This window comes from Protopterus annectens, chromosome 5.part0 (assembly GCF_019279795.1).
Source record: "Protopterus annectens isolate FY-2018-M chromosome 5.part0, PAN1.0, whole genome shotgun sequence".
Lineage (NCBI taxonomy): Eukaryota > Metazoa > Chordata > Ceratodontiformes > Protopteridae > Protopterus > Protopterus annectens.
This window is the reverse complement of record NC_056735.1, coordinates 95,119,551-95,137,903: the sequence shown is the minus strand read 5'-3', so window position 1 is coordinate 95,137,903 and position 18,353 is coordinate 95,119,551.

Genomic DNA, 18,353 nt, shown 5'->3' with positions numbered 1-18,353 from the left:
AGCAATAGCTAAAAAATGGAAACCAAATATACATAAGTAGTGAATATTGTAACACAAATAAAAAGAAGAGGAAGTGGGAGCTTCACAAAAGGCTAGGAGTAAATTACATATAAAAAAGTGGAAGTTGTGGTAACAATACGTGCATAATAATGTTTTGGAGGAGGAACGAGATTTAAGGGAAAGCAGGAATTGAGTGATCTGTGTAATGTTGCTTAGATTATACATCGCATATATTGTTATATTTCCTATAATGTTTGTAAATCTGATCTTGTCAATATGATTTAATTACTTTTATATAAATGTAAGTTTGCCTGTGTCACAAGTGATAGTTCAGTAAAGGTATTAAGAAGAAGGTATCACAAGGGATAAGAAATTAAGAGTAATGCTACTCAACGCTAGAAGTCTAAACCTCAAGATGCACACACTCGAAACTCTCCTTAGCATGGAGAACATCGATATCTGTGCAGTAACAGAAACCTGGTTCAAGGCTCCCGAGAGCACCCCCGCACTACCAGGTTATACCTCATACCATGCTTTTCGTCCCCAAAACTTGGACCGAACCACAAAAGGAGGGGGAGTATCAATATTTGTCAAAGATACCCACACCTCCAGGTTGGTGGCACAGCACAAAGCATCAGAGACTATCCATGTGCAACTAACAGTGGGTAAAACTGCCTTCCAGTTTATAGCCTGCTACAGACCACCCTCCCAAACCCAGGAACCCCACTCGGCCTTCCTGAGAACACTGGAAAATATGAAGGTCTCTCCAAACACCATTATATTGGACGACTTCAACTACCCAAACATAGACTGGGAGCATTACTGTAGCTCCAACACCCTAGCCCAAAGGTACCTAGAATTTATAAACTCAAATGCTATGAAACAACTTGTTACCACTCCCACAAGAGGGGAAAACATATTGGACCTGATCATCACCAACATGGGGGCTCTATGCTCCTGACCAAATGTGTATCCCTCACTGGTAAGATCAGACCATAAACTAATCTCACTGGATACTCACATTCCTACCCCACCCCCTGCTCAGAAAATCACAGTGAAAAACTTCTCTAAAGCAAATTTCACACTCCTCAAAACCGAGGTGGAATCCTTCAAAGACCCCGGGCCTGTGGAAAATACAGTCCAGACCGCAGAATCCTTTATAAACGCATTCTATGAACACCTTCAGGAATGCATGGATCATGCAATCCCAAATAAAATCAAGACCCAATCCTCCAAAGGCAGGCGTCCAGTCTGGTAGACCCCAGTCATAAACAAACTATACAATAGAAGGGAGAAGCTACTACATGATAGAGCAAAATCCCAAAAAGGGAAGGCATCTCTGATCAGTATTAGCAAAAAACTATGGGCACTCATAAAATCATCTAAGGCCAGCTTCGAGAGAAAAATTGCACAGGACACTAAGGATAATCACAAGGCTTTCTTTAGTTATGTTAGGAACCTGGGTGGGAATTCCCAGATATGCTCAGAATTAGTCCAAAATGACAAAAAATACACCGAACCCACAGACATTGCCAACATCCTAGCTGACAGGTTCAGCGCAAAACCCCCCCTCCCCACCAAAAGGGCAAATTTCTATCCCAGCAGAGTGCTTCCCTCCTGACATCTCAGATGCTCAGGTAAGAGCCGCCCTCTCCAAAGCAAAAAACACAGCATCAATGGGACCAGATGGTGTCCCGGACTGCATCCTACATGAACTCCAAGAAGAGCTAAACCCAAACATAAAACTACTGTTCAGTCTCAGCCTTACTACAGGATATGTACCCAAAGAGTGCCGTACAGCAACAGTGGTCCCTCTCCACAAGCTCACCAGCTTAAATATAAACCCCTATGTCACTAGATGGGTTGCAAACTGGCTCAAGGACAGAACCCACATGGTTAGAATTGCTGGAGCCATGTCAGACTGCAAACCAGTTACAAGTGGCATCCCACAAGGCTCAGTCCTGGGACCTCGCTTGTTCGGTATATATTTCTTGGAGGTACAGGCCAACATGGAAGGACTGTGGCTGACCAAGTTCGCAGATGACTGCAAACTAGGCACCATAATCGACACTCCAACCGACACAAGCATCGTACAAAAGGGCCTCATAGAAACAGACAACTGGTGCCAGAGCCATGGCCTCAAGCTAAACGCCAAAAAGTGTATAGTCATCCCCTTTGGCAAAAACAAAGTGCCCACAAATTACCACATAGGTGGTAATCCATTAAGTACGGATGAAGTAATTAGGGACCTGGGGACCCAAGTTGATAGCAATCTCTCATTTGAAAACCACGTGGCCAAAGTGGTTGGAAAAACATTTTATATAGCCCACCTAATCATGAAGGGATTCACATCTAGATCAGGGGAGGTCATCGTGCCTCTTTACTCACCCCTCATCAGGCCCATAATTGACTACAATGCCCCTTTTGGGATGTACCTTGCCAGACACCTGCAGCAACTGAAAAGATCCCAAAAGTACCTCACCAAGAGGATCAAAGGGCTCAAACAGATGCCATATGCTGCCCGGTTAAAGAAACTCCAGCTCTACTCAGTGGCATACCGCCTGCTTAGAGGTGATCTGTGCCTGACGTATAAAGCCATGTACAACCCGGAATTAATGGACATGCTGCACCTCAGAAAATCCAAATCCCATTGAGCTACACGCTCGAGTGACTTGAACCTCGGCACTGAAATAAATAGGACATGCTGGAGGGACAGATTCATAACCCAGAGGCTCCCTTCACTCTGGAATAAAATCCCAGTCCAGGTTAGGCAGAGTCCCTCATTGACTCTCTTCAAGAGGAATCTTGATGAGTGGATGGGAGATCGTAGGTTTACCCCGGGTATCACTTCTGTGTCACTGTTAGACAGAGGCACAGTATACTAACCTCGAAAAAGGGCATAGAAAAATTCATTTAAAATGGGTGGCGAAAGCCAAATACACTCTGGCTAGGCTTATAAATGCCCTAGTGCAGATAGCCTAGTATGACCCTATGAACCTATGAACCTCTATGGCAGCCGGACAAAGTCCCTACATGGGGGGGTGGCTAGTGCAGTGACCCTACCATGACAGAAAGAAGCCAGTACATTGCACATGGAGTGGGTAACAAGAAGAATTGGAAGGGTATCTAGTAGATATCCTTAGTGAGGAACAAACTCTGGTAGTAAATATCCTTAGTGAGGAACAAACTCTGGTAGTAGATATCCTGAGTGAGGCTCAGACTCTGGTAGTAAATATCCTTAGTGAGACACAGACTCTGGTAGTAGATATCCTTAGTGAGGAACAAACTCTGGTAGTAGAATCCTTAGTGAGGAACAAACTCTGGTAGTGAATATCCTTAGTGAGGAAAAAACTCTGGTTGTAGATATCCTTAATGAGGAACAAACTCTGGTAGTAAATATCCTGAGTGAGGCACATACGCTGGTAGTAAATATCCTTATTGAGGCACAGACTCTAGTAGTAGATATCCTTAGTGAGGAACAAACTCTGGTAGTAGATATCCTGAGTGAAGAACAAACTCTGGTAGTAGATATCCTTAGTGAGGCACAGAGTCTGGTAGTAGATATCTTTAGTGAGGCACATACTCTAGTAGTAGATATCCTTAGTGAGGCACAGACTCTGCTAGTAGATATCTTTAGTGTGGCAAAGACTCTAGTAGTAGATATCCTTAGTGAGGCACAGATTCTGGTAGTAGATATCCTTAGTGTGGCAAAGACTCTGGTAGTAGATATCCTTAGTGAGGCACAGACTCTGGCAGTAGATATCCTTAGTGAGGTACAGACTATGGTAGTAGATATCCTTAATGAGGCACATACTCTGGTAGTAGATATCCTTAATGAGGCACAGACTCTGGTAGTAGATATCCAAAGTGAGGCATAGACTCTGGTAGTAAATATCCTTAGTGAGGAACAAACTCTGGTAGTAGATATCCTTAGTGAGGAACAAACTCTGGTAGTAAATATCCTGAGTGAGGCACAGACTCTGGTAGTAAATATCCTTAGTGAGGAACAAACTCTGGTAGTAGATATCCTTAGTGAGGCACAGAGTCTGGTAGTAGGTATCCTTAGTGAGGCACAAGACTCTAGTAGTAGATATCCTTAGTGAGGCACAGACTCTGGTAGTAGATATCCTTAGTGAGACACAGAGTCTGGTAGTAGGTATCCTTAGTGAGGCACAGACTCTAGTAGTAGATATCCTTAGTGAGGCACAGACTCTGGTAGTAGATATCCTTAATGAGGCACAGACTCTGGTAGTAGATATCCTTAGTGAAGCACAGACTCTGGTAGTAGATGTCCTTAGTGTGGCACAGACCCTGGTAGTAGATATCCTCAGTGAGGCACAGACTCTGGTAGTAGATATCCTCAGTGAAGCACAGACTCGGATAGTAGACATCCTTAATGAAGCACAGACTCTGGTAGTATATATCCTTAGAGAGGCACAAACTCTGGTAGTAGATATCCTTAGTGATGCACAGACTCTGGTAGTAGATATCTTTAATGAGGCACAGACTCTGGTAGTAGATATCCTCAGTGAGGCACAGACTCTGGTAGTAGACATCCTTAGTGAGGCACAGACTTTGGTAGTAGACATCCTTAGTGAGTCACAGACTCTGGTAGCAGATATCTTTAGTGAGTCACATACTCTGGTAGTAGATATGCTTAGTGAGGCACAGACTAACACCTCAGTGGATGAGGTAGTACTAACACAACAGCTTCCAGTTGCATAAGTTCAAGAAGCCTGAGCTGCCTGACCTTATTGAGGCAGGACATCCATTTGCAATACCAGTAGCCCAAGTTTAGGAATAGGCTAAACCAGGCTGTACAGGGCTGGGGTAGGATGTAGCAGCCAATGGCCAGCTCTCCTATCACTGGGGAAGGGATGGGGAACCCCAATGTCTGTGCAATCTCTGGTGGACACCAGGAACTTCATAGGTCACCAATTTGGATTACACCGGCAGAGAAAACATCTTTGATGTAGAACAAAAGCTACTGTTAAAAAAAAAATGGAAAATTAGTACAGCATATAAAATATTGCACGATAACTGTAGGAATCAATCAGAAGAGGTCAGAAAGGATTGGGAATACAGATTAGATATGTAATTCACAAAGAAGTAATGGGAGGACACTGTATGGCTACCAAATGTGAAACAAACTCTAGAAGATTCAGCATTTTAGCTTGGAAGTGTTTCATAGATGTTCTTCGTGTTTCACTGTTGCAGTCATCACTTTTGGGTTATCTGCTTGCAGTAGCCCTCAGTTGGCCTGATTAACAAAGTCTTGGGTCCTGCGTCGGTTGCTGTCCCTTCTTCCATGACGTCAGGTCGTCAGGGGTATAAAACATGCAGCCGATGTCATTACATCAGTCTTTCTTGCCGTGCGGTGCCTGAAGCAGAAACAGTTCGCAAGTGCCGGTCGGCCAATTCCTGAAATTTTCGTTTTCAAGTTTCACAACCAAAGTCTTCAACTAAAACTAAAGCTAAGTACCCCATTGGGGAAACTTTTTCTTGCTCCTTACCAGTGTCAGTAAAAGTTAATAATTGCATTACTTGTGGAAAGCAAATACCTCACAAAGATTTTCATTGTATTCCTTGCCTAGGCCCTGACCAAGACATACCTTGCTGTTGGTTTTGTGCCTTATTTAATCAATGCACTATCTGTCGTTGGTATATTTTTACCTCTAAATATTTTGGTTCTCAGTTCAGTTATCCAGAAATGTCATCAATAAGCCATCCGACTACAGGTATTCTGAAAAAACACAAAGATAAAGACAGAGATAGGCCGCCTAGGTCCAAAACTGCCGCTGACGCTTCTCCTAAGCCAGTTCACCGGTACTCAGCTTTCACAGCCCCCGATACCCACTACTTCTGACTCGCAGGCCTCTACTGAGATTCATTCGGAGTATGCCGTGAGATGCTTCAACTATGGAACCTGCGGATGTGTCTACCTTGGATGGGTCCAGAGCTGCTGTGCAGGCACCGGCTTTTGAGGGTGTATTCAGGCCTACGGACTTGCATATTAAACCGACGCCTCCTTCTTCTTTACGGCCTAAACCTCAAACCTTGCCTAGAAGACTGATGCTCAGGCTGCATGCTCAGGCCTCAATGCCTAAAAAACAAATGATAAGAATAGCTGAAGACCTTATAACTTTAATCAGGGGAAGCCAACCTTCTTCTTCTAAGAGACCTAGAACTGAATTTGTTCATGAATCTTCTGATGATCTGGATTTACCCTTATCTACTTATGAGGATTCTGATGCAGAGGACTCTATTCCCTCTGCTTCCCTTCCAGAGGATTTCTCTGTTGGTGAAACCTTGCACACTCTAAGGGAGCATTTCTACTGGGAAAGCCAGGATTTTTCTAATTCAGAAAATAGGCTTAGGGACTTCTTACTCCTGCCTCAACATAGGCCTTTAGCTATACCTCCTGTACTAAACACTGTTGATGATGCCTTTTCGGAATCTAGTTTGGCCCCTGATTCTTTGCCTCCTGCTCCCAGAAAACCTGACAGATATTACAGGGTTCCTGATTCTCACAAGTTCCTTTTTAAAAATCCTATTGCGGATCCAGAGACTATTTCACAGGGACCCACGGGCATTAAGGCTTTTACTGCCAAAAATCCTACCCCTTCTGATAGAGACTCCAGGGCACTGGATAGATGGGGTAAGAAGGTTTACACTTCTGCAACCTCAGCCATTAGGGCTTTAAACTGCAAGTTTCATATGTTAAAGTATTAACAACATATTATTGGATTGCTTAATCAGAAAATGATGTTGATTCCTGACTGTGCTGAAAATAAGGATTTGATACATTCTGCTGAACAGGTTGGAAAACATACTTTGCAATGTGGGTTTGATTCTTTAGAGGCCTCTTGCAGGGCTGCTGTCACTGGGTCTGTACTCAAAAGGCATGCTTGGCTTAAGGTGCAATCTTTGCCTGATCATGTTAAAGCTAAACTGTTGGATGCTGCCTTAAATCAGGACCACCACCTGCTTGGCAATAACACTGAGAAAGTTCTTAAAAAGATGGAAGATAAAGCTAAATCTATGAAAACTGTTAAAGATTTCTTACAAGTTCAGCCTTCAGAATTTAGTAGGTATTGGCCCTCTAAGAATTGGTCCTTTCCTGCTCCTTCCAGGCCTTTACAATCCAAACCCAGACCTAGCAGAAACTCCAGGTTCCAGTCCCAGTGTACACACAAGACTAAGCAGTGGGGCCTTCAGCTACCAAATCTGAGAGTAGTAGGACTCCCCCTATGGAAAACTGTCTCAATGACTTGACTTTAAAACTTCCAAGCACTTCTCAACTGATTGCACCTTTAGGCGGAAAGATTGGTCTGTAGGCCAAAAACTGGGAACTCATTACCCAGGACAAATGGGTTTTAAATATAGTGTCCCAAGGATACAAATTTCATTTTTACACATTGCAACAGCCAACGGTTGGCCAGATCCACCCCTAAATCAGTGGGCAGAGGCTCAAAAGCAAATACTCTCTCTCTTTTAAACATAAAGGCTATTCAAACTCTACCAGAAGAGGAAAAAGGACAAGGCTTCTACTCAAGACTTTTCTTGATACCCAGAAAGGGCAATTCGTGGCATCCAATCCTGGACCTGTCTACTCTAAACACCTTTTTGGTGATTCCAAAATTCAAGAATGCTGACTCTTCACCAGTTGCTTCCCATGCTAGGAAAAGATGGCTGGATGGCAGCACTCGATTTAAAGGAAGCATACCTGCACATCCCAATCAGGGAATCTTGCAGACGGTACCTACGCTTCAAAGCAGACTACAATCACTACCAGTTCTCTGCACTGCTCTTTGGCTTATCTACTGCACCCAGGGTATTCACAAAGTGCCTAGCTCCAGTCATTGCCTTTTGCAGACAAAGAAATATTCAAATGTACCCATACCTGGACGATTGTTTAATTCAGGCAGAAAGCCAAGACATACTTTTGAATCATCTGGCCTTCGTTTCAAGGGTGCTGACTTGTCTGGGGTACAACATAAACATAAAGAAATCACACCTGGTACCCTGTCAACAAATTACATTCCTGGGAGCAAGCTTGAATACAACTTCTGAGATGGCTTACCTCACGCCAGAGAAACAAATTTATTTGACAACCTACTTCAAACAAGTGGCCATAAAACCCCTACTATCTGCAAGGCAAATACTAAAAGCCTTGGGGTTCATGGCCTCTTGCATTCTTCTAATTCCATATGCAGGACTGCATATGAGGAAACTACAGTGGTATCTAAAAAGCCTATGGTGTCAACATTCTCAGGATCTAGAAGCAGTGATTCCTATCATACCTTGCCTACACCTAGAGTTTCTTTGGTAGGCAGAGGCCTCCCACCAAAACAAGGGACTACCATTCACAACAGCCCCTGCCGCCCAAACCCTAACAACAGATGCATCAGATTATGCATGAGGTACTCATTTGGCAGGGATGTGCATTCAGGGCAAATGGAACCCAAGTCAAATGCACCTGCATATCAATCAAAAAGAAGTGTAAGCTGTACAGAATGCTCTGACAACTTTCAAGGACCACATTCTTCCAGGACAATTAATGATAAAGATGGACAACATCACTGTTATGTGGTACATAAACAAGCAGTGGGTACACATTCTTACCCCCTCTGCAGACTAGCCATGGCATTGTGGAACACAGCAGTGAGCTATCAAGTGCTTCTACAAGCTCAGTTTTTGCTAGGAAAACTAAATACACTGGCAGACGAACTAAGCAGAAACCTCATGGACCCACACAAGTGGAAACTGGAACCAAGGATTTTCAACATGTTGACAAGCAAATGGGGGAGCCCAGATATAGACCTGTTTTTCTCCCTCCAGAACTATCAGTTGGACAAATTTTGCACAGGGATTCCCCACAAACAAGCTTGGAAAGTGGATGCTCTGTCCTTCAGCCGGAAAACCCTATCAGTTTATGCCTTTCCTCCTTTGCCTCTCCTCTCCAAAGTACTACAAAAGATCAAACAAGACAAACCAAGGGCAATTTTGATTGCACCAGACTGGCCACGCCAACACTGGTACCCCCTGTTGCAGTGTGTCACTGTTGGCCCCATGGTACCTGCCTCAGACTCCTATCTATTGTCTCAGCAGGAGAACCAGATTCTGCACTCTCAGCTTCAAACACTGAATCTAGCAGGCTGTCTAATTACATAATTTCTCCTTTACCATCCTCCAGTAAACCAGTGATGGATGTCATTTTAGATGCAAGGAGGCCTAGTACTAGAAAGTCTTACGCTGAAAAATGGAAATGATTCTCTGCCTAGAACCAGTCTCAAGGGCTGAGCACAACAGTGCCCAATTTACCTCAAATTTTACAATTCTTAACTGAGATGCTTCACAAGGGCCTTCTTTCTCCTCCTTCAAAATTCATGCCTCAGCCATCTCAGAACCACCCCTCTTCTCTCATCCACTGCTTAAGCAGTTCCTCAGAGGGGCCAAAAATCTACGACCAGCCAGGAGAGCTCCAACTCCAGCCTGGGACCTCATGTTTGTATTGGAAAAGCTCACCCTTCCTCCTTTCGAGCCAGCTTCCATTGTGGACTTAAAATTCCTTTCTTGGAAAACAGCTTTCCTTTTAGCAATCACTTCAGCAAGAAGGGTATCTGAATTACAGGCCCTCATGGCAGTGGAGCCTTTCATCATCATTCATGTGGACAGGGTGTCCCTCAGGACCAATCCCTCCTTCATGCCCAAGGTGGTATCCAGTGTGGCCCTTAATCAGTCCATACATTTGCCAACCTTCTTTCCTAATCCACAGAACAAAGGGGAATGGATTCTGCACTCCTTAGACATGCACAGACAACTTAGAGGACAGAACTAAACCTCAAAGGAAATCTGATCAACTGCTGGTGGCATTTGCTTCAGGGGTAGAAGAGAAGGCTAGTTCAAAGCAAAACATTTCAAATGGATAGGCCATTGCATTCATTTCTGCTACAAACACCATGGAAAACCTATCCCACAGGGGATCAGACCCCACTTTACCAGGGCTACATCTACCTCTACAGCCTTTCTCAGAGGTGTCCCCAACAGGGACATCCTAGAAGCTGCTACCTGGAGCTCTGTACATACTTTCACCAAGCATTACCATCTGCCAATTTTCTCTATCTCCAGAGCTGGCTTTGCCACTGCAGTCTTGCAGGGCCTTTTAGCTGGTCCTAAAGCTATTTAAATTCCTCCTCCCATCCTTAGCTTTGGGAATCTACCCAAAAGTGATGACTGCAACAGTGAAACACGAAGAACATAGTACAGTTGTGTACTCTTACCATAAATGTAGATGTTTGAGTGTATTCACTGTTGCAGTCCTGGTTGCCCACCCTCCAGCCCCCTTTCTTCATTTGGATGTACCTCTACTTTCCTTTTCTATGTTCAAAAGCTTTTTGGTGTATTTACTTTTTTGTTGGAGGTATAACCTTGTATATTTATAGATTTAATTGCTTCCCATTAAGTGGGCATCTGACATCTGGTGTGATAAAAACTGATGTAATGGCATCGGCTGCATGTTTTATACCCTTGAAGACCTGACATCAAGGAAGAAGGGACAGCAACTGACGCAGGACCCAAGACTTTGTTAATCAGGCCGACTGAGGGCTACTGCAAGCAGATAACCCAAAAGTGATGACTGCAACAGTGAATACACTCAAACATCTACATTTATAGTAAGTGTACACAACTGTACTATACTTTTATACCCCAAGCCTACTCCAAATAATTTTCCCTCATGTAGAGAACAAATGTTGGAGGTATGATGTGAAAGAAAGAGGCAACTGAGAACATCTGCTTTGGGAGTGTAATGAGTTAACTTTAGAAATCATATCAACATGGTAGTGCTTCTGTTTCTGCATTTTGCCTGACAGCTCCACCACTTACTTGACAATGTTTACATTTCTAACAGAGAAAGGTCCTTCCCACGCTGTTTGCAGCTTATTTTGGCAAAGAAGAATAAACACCATTAACTCTTCTCTGACTGTATTCTCTCAGGATCCCATTTACTTCTCATACCAAATCTTTGGACATGTTTGTACTTGTACAAGGTGCTTCTGAGCCCTATGAGCTGTCTTATGGGATTCACATTTAGCCTTACATTCACCCTAAATTAAGTTCAGGGCGCTTTCAACCCTCTAATCACAAGGTAGCTCAAATGGCTAGAAACACATGGATTCTTGAGGCACCATTCTTCATGCAAATGGTCTGTGAATGCTTTTAGCATGGTCTTAAGAGAAGATTTAACCATCTGTACCAAATCAAATTGCTTTATCCCACAGCATTTCTACAAACAAGTCAGCAAGTCTAACATGAACTTAACCCCACTGTGAGTCAGTATTTCCTGAAGAAAATCACCTTGATGAAATTACTGAGAGAAGATTCGATTGCATTTCTTTCACAACAGAGTATAACCCTAGTAACACGGCCTACCACTAATATATACCTCTTACCTGTCATACTGGGGTACAAAGAGACCCCACAATATCAATGGCTGCCCTCTAAAATGGTTCCTCAGTAACAAGCAGTGGCATCAAAGCAGCCTTACGTTGGTCTCCACTTTTGCCAACATTTTGACAATGCTCACATGCCTTCAAGTATCCTTTAATGAATTTTGCAGTACCAGTCCAATACAAATATTGCATTTGTCTCCTTTATGTATGTTTTAGACCCAAATGGTCTGAAAAAGTAATGTCATGGGCTATGGCTAGAAGTGCTTGATTACAGGATATTGGGACTACCACCTGCTATATTATTTCTCTCTCTAATCTTCCTTCAGGAGTCCATTTTCTGTGCAGAAACTTATTTTCAAAGTGGCAGACGCCCTCTGCCCTTAAGAGTCTCATGACTCCTTGGCTTCCTCCCTCAACTAATATAAGGTTGAGGTCTGTGTCTGTTTCAGCTGTCTCTTTGTGATCTTTCCCAGTACCCCTTCTAATGGAAGTCTGTTTTTTTCTGTGAACCGGGTCCCCCTTCTAATGTAAGTCTAGTATTTTTGATTGCTATTGCCCAGATTACTCAAATTTAGACTTACTGCTACTGACTGTTTCCCTTATGACAATGTGTGGCTCAGGTTCAGGCTTCCTTCTACTTAGTTCTTTGCCTGAAGTAGTTACATCACTGGCCTCTGTTGGAGATGTGGACATGGATAGGTCTTCCTCTGCTACCTTTCCCACATGATTGTTTCTGTGTGTGGCTGGGTGCAACTGCACATAAACAGGGTACTGCATATACATATGGTATGGCATGTGGACAAGGTACTGTATACATAGTATTGCATATACATAAGGTACACCATGTACACAGTGTACTGCACATAGACAATGTACTGCACATACACAGGGTATGGCTCATACATAGGATACTGCATGTACATGAGGTACACAGGTTACGGCATGTACACAATGTACCAGGGCACTTCACATAAACAGGGTACCGCATATACATATGGTATGGCATGTGGACAAGGTACTGTATACATAGTACTGCATATACATAAGGTACACCATGTACACAGGGTACAGCATGTACACAGTGTACTGCACATAGACAATGTACTGCACATACACAGGGTATGGCTCATACATAGGATACTGCATGTACATGAGGTACACAGGTTACGGCATGTACACAATGTACCAGGGCACTTCACATAAACAGGGTACCGCATATACATATGGTATGGCATGTGGACAAGGTACTCTATACATACTACTGCATGTACACAAGGTACACCATCTACACAGGATACTGCATGTTCATAGGTTCATAGGTTCATAGGGTCATACTAGGCTATCTGCCCTAGGGCATTTATAAGCCTAGCCAGAGTGTGTTTGGCTTTCGCCACCCATTTTAAATTTATTTTGCTATGCCTTTTTTTGAGGTTAGTATACTGTGCCTCTGTCTAACACTGACACAGAAGTGATACCCGGGGTAAACCTACAATCTCCCATCCACTCATCAAGATTCCTCTTGAAGAGAGTCAATGAGGGACTCTGCCTAACCTGGACTGGGATTTTATTCCAGAGTGAAGGCAGCCTCTGGGTTATGAATCTGTCCCTCCAGCATGTCCTATTTATTTCAGTGCTGAGGTTCAAGTCTCTCGAGCGGGTAGCTCGATGGGATTTGGATTTTCTGAGGTGCAGCATGTCCATTAATTCCGGGTTGGACATGGCTTTATACGTCAGGCACAGATCGCCTCTGAGCAGGCGGTATGCCACTGAGTAGAACTGGAGTTTCTTTAACCGGGCAGCATATGGCATCTGTTTGAGCCCTTTGATCCTCTTGGTGAGGTACTTTTGTGGTCTTTCCAGTTGCTGCAGGTGTCTGGTAAGGTACATCCCAAAAGGGGCATTGTACTCAATTATGGGCCTGATGAGGGATGAGTAAAGAGGCACGATGACCTCCCTGATCTAGATGTGCATCCCTTCATGATTAGGTGGGCTATATAAAATGTTTTTCTAACCACTTTGGCCACGTGGTTGTCAAATGAGAGATTGCTATCAACTTGGGTCCCCAGGTCCCTAATGACTTTTTCTGTACTTAATGGATTACCACCTATGTGGTAATTTGTGGGCACTTTGTTTTTGCCAAAGGGGATGACTATACACTTTTTGGTGTTTAGCTTGAGGCCATGGCTCTGGCACCAGTTGTCTGTTTCTATGAGGCCCTTCTGGAGGATGCTTGTATCGGCTGGAGAGTTGATTATGGCGCCCAGTTTGCAGTCATCTGCGAACTTGGTCAGCCACAGTCCTTCTGTGTTGGCCTGTACTGCCGAGAAATATATACCGAACAAGAGAGGTCCCAGGACTGAGCCTTGTGGGATGCCACTTGTAACTGGTTTGGAGTCTGACATGGCTCCAGCAATTCTAACCATGTGCGTTCTGTCCTTGAGCCAGTTTGCAACCCATCTAGTGACATAGGGGTTTATATTTAAGCTGGTGAGCTTATCTATAATGCCCGAGTGGGGTATTGTATCGAAGGCTTTTGCGAGGTCCAGGTAGGCTGTGTGGACCACCTTCCCCTCGTCAATGGCCTTGGTGACTGTTTCAAAGAAATCGACCAGGTTTAAGAGGCAGGATCTGCCCTTAACAAAGCCAAACTGCGTAGGATCCAGTGTCTGTAGGTCACCGATATCTTTATTTATGAGGTCCATGATGATCCTTTCCATAGCTTTGCAGACAAAGCTAGTCAGGCTTATGGGGCGATAGTTTCCAGGATCCGTTGAGGCACCACTTTTGTGGAGAGGGACCACTGTTGCTGTACGCCACTGTTTGGGTACATATCCTGTAGTAAGGCTAAGATTGAACAGTAGTTTTATGTTTGGGTTTAGCTCTTCTTGGAGTTCATGTAGGACGCAGCCCGGGACACCATCTGGTACCATTGATGCTGTGTTTTTTGCTTTGGAGAGGGTGGCTCTTACCTGAGCATCTGAGATGTCAGGGGGGCAGCACTCTGTTGGGATAGATATTTGCCCTTTTGGTGGGAGGGAGAAGTTTGCACTGAACCTGTCAGCTAGGATGTTGGCAATGTCTGTGGGCTGGGAGTATTTTTTGTCATTTTGGACTAATTCTGAGCATATCTGGGAATTCCCACCCAGGTTCCTAGCATAACTAAAGAAAGCCTTGTGATTATCCTTAGTGTCCTGTGCAATTTTTTTCTCGAAGCTGGCCTTAGACGATTTTATGAGTGCCCATAGTTTTTTGCTAATACTGATCAGAGATGCTTTCCCTTTTTGGGATTTTGCTCTATCATGTAGTAGCTTCCTCCTTCTCTTGTATGGTTTGTTTATGGCTGGGGTCCACCAGACAGGACGTCTGCCTTTGGAGGATTGGGTCTTGGTTTTATTTGGGATTGCATGATCCATGCATTCCTGAAGGTGTTCATAGAATGCGTTTATAAAGGATTCTGCGGTCTGGGCCGTATTTTCCACAGGCCCGAGGGCTTTGAAGGATTTTGCCTCGGTTTTGAGGCATGTGAAATTTGCTTTAGAGAAGTTTTTCACTGTGGTTTTCTGGGCAGGGGGTGGGGTCAGGATGTGAATATCCAGTGAGATTAGTTTATGGTCTGATCTTACCAGTGAGGGATACACTTCTCGTCTGGAGCATAGTGTCCCCATGTTGGTGATGATCAGGTCCAGTATGTTTTCCCCTCTTGTGGGAGTGGTAACAAGTTGTTCCATAGCATTTGAGTTTATAAATTCTAGGAACCTTTGGGCTAGGGTGTTGGAGCTAGAGTAATGCTCCCAGTCTATGTTTGGGTAGTTGAAGTTGCCCAATATAATGGTGTTTGGAGAGACCTTCATAATTTCCAGTATTCTCAGGAAGGCCGAGTGGAGTTCCTGTGTTTGGGAGGGTGGTCTGTAGCAGGCTATAAACTGGAAGGCAGTTTTACCCACAGTTAGTTGCACATGGATAGTCTCTGATGCTTCCTGCTGTGCTACCAACCTGGAGGTGTGGGTATCTTTGACGAATAATGATACTTCCCCTCCTTTTGTGTTTCGGTCCAAGTTTTGGGGCCGAAAAGCATGGTATGAGGTATAACCTGGTAGTGCTGGGGTGCTCTCGGGAGCCTTGAACCAGGTTTCTGTTACTGCACAGATATCGATATTCTCCATGCTAAGGAGAGTTTCGAGTGAGTGCATCTTGAGGTTTAGACTTCTGGCATTGAGTAGCATTACTCTTAGTTTCTTATCCCTTGTGATACCTATGGAGGTGGGTTTGTCTTTTGAGCCTTGCCTAAAAAAAGGCACTATGGGGGTAGCAAGAGCCTTTGCCAATATCCGAAAGCCCAGGGGTGACAGGTGCAAGCTGTCCCTAGCGAAGCATCGTGGCTTGTCGAGCATGTCATCCCAGGCTGACAGGCATTGGATCCCCTTTGAATGACACCAACACTTAAGCCAATTGTTGAAATTGATCATCTTGTCTTCATATTGTGGCATCATTCTTGGTGAGGGTAAGATGCTACTCAAGGTCAGGGTCATACCGGCCTGGGCTACATGCTCAGAGAGCTCCTCTATGTCTCTTTTCATGTAGTCCAGGGAGGTACGTCTCAGGTCATTCACACCAGCATGGACAATGACTGAGTCATATTTGTACTTGCCTTGGAGCGACCTGAGTGCTTGTGTTATGTATACAAGATATTTTACGTACAGAGGGATATGCCTTATACTCGGGGTATTGCACGTACACAGGGCACTGCATCAACACCAGTGTATATTAGAACATCTGCTAAGATATCACTAGACAGTGCCACCTACTTTTCTCCCTTGTTTCCATCCTAGTTCCGACGACCGACCCCGGTGGCACTTGAAATGATCCCATGTTGCCATTTCCTTGTGGCTTCAACCTGTGGGTTATTGTAAAACACTCAATAACTACATCAAAAGAACAAAATACAAAAGTACACCAGGCTGTTCAACCATCTTGGTTTATTCCAAGCAGATCTGGTATCTCGGCCATTTGCCTTCTCAGGATGGCCGAGGTATCAGATCTGCTTAGAATAAACCAACGTGGTTAAACAGCATGGTGTAGTTTTATATTTTGTTCAAACTGTGGGTTATCAGCTCTAACTTGGATCTGAGACTAGGCCATCTACCATATAATTCATCCCCTCAAGCTCTGCCTCCTCTATCCATAATCACTTGCTCATTAAGAACTTGTTTGCCACCATTCCTGGCTAAATCCTCCAAGGTGTATTCCTTTTTCAGGTGTTTATCTTGTTTGTTTTTCAAGGTCCTCTACCCTATTTGTTTATTAGGTATTTTAGCTAGTGAGTGTAGTGTTTTGTAGTTTTAAAGTAGGTTAAGATAGGTCTTAGGGTAGGTTTTCATTGTTAGCAGGCTTATCCTACCCAGTGTGGTTATCTTTAGTGTTGGTGTTTTAAGCTGCCTTGTACAGTGATTTCCTTATTTGTTGTGTGTGTTTAGGTGGTTGATAGGGTTGTTAGGTTTTTGGTGTTAGATATGGATGAGAGATGACTTATCAATCCAGTACAGCCTAGTTCTCACAGCAGGATCCATTTCCATCACTGTGCCAATACAGAATGCAGAATGACAGCCCACTGGAAGAAAATATGTTGTACCTGGAGTTTAGTAAGGCTTTTGACATCAATGTTGGGAAAATTAAGGGGTTGAGAGAAAAACTATGAAATGGATAAGATACTGGTAACTGATAAAAACACAGAGAGACAAGCAAGACAATTCTGAAACAAATGCTACTAACAGTGAAGTTGCACAGGGCTGGTGCCTATCTTGTCCTATCAGCAGTATCTTTTTAACATAGCAAAGAGGAATTGGAAATAAATATTATTTTTTTGTTCTGTGACACTGAGACTGCAGCCATGAGTGAAGATCATAGGGTCTGTCTCCTGCAAGAGCTACACTGACTTGTAGTGTGGAGAAGCTAATGATTAGAGCAGAAATCTGTGTTCCATACTTCTAATGGGAAGATACAATGAAAACACATCTGACAAAATGGGTGGTTCTGGGGATTACCAAGCAGGCAAAGCATGTGATTTTAATGATGCTATAATCCAAAGTTAAATCAAATAGGGAGTCTGACATGCCAGTAGCCATAGAAACAAGATGCTGACTGGACCATAAGCAAGCAGGTACAAGCAAGAACAGTGTAAGCTGTTTTCTAGTGTTACAGAGTACTGAGAAAGTCATGTCTGGATTTCTGTATTCGTGTGTGTCATGCACCGAGGGACTGACAAGGTCATGCCTGGACTCCAAGGGACTGACAAGGTCATGCCTGGACTTCTCTCTCTGTGTGTTTCATGCCCCAAGGGACTGACAACATCATGCCCGGACTTCTCTATCTATGTGTGTCATGCCCCGAGGGATGGACAACGTCATGCCTGGATTTCTCTATCCATGTGTGTCATGTCCCGAGGGAAAGGTTATGGAACCTCAAACATAAATGCTGTTGGAATGCTGAGAAGGAGGGTGGATCAGGTAAAATATGGAGTGTAAATGTAAAATAAATAACTAAATCTTTACACCCTGTAGCAGAGAAATATGTGATGCTGATTCCTGCTTCTTGTAAGCTGAACACATACATGACCATGCGTGGCCTGATGAGACTTCTGCGCATTACATGTGAGGATGTGCACTCCCTGATGAAAATTCTGCACGTAGTCAGGTGTGTTGCTGTGAAATGAGACACACGTGCATGTTGGATGTCTGTTCACACACACACTGTGACAAAAGTAAAAAAGATGCAGGTTTTTCTTTTGTTTATTTATTTAGAGATTCAGCAGTCAGTGACTCCACATTTGGTGGCTTCTTCCCCACTGCTTTACTAAGTAATTACTCCAGTTTCTGCTTTCTCATTGGTTTATCCATAGAAGTA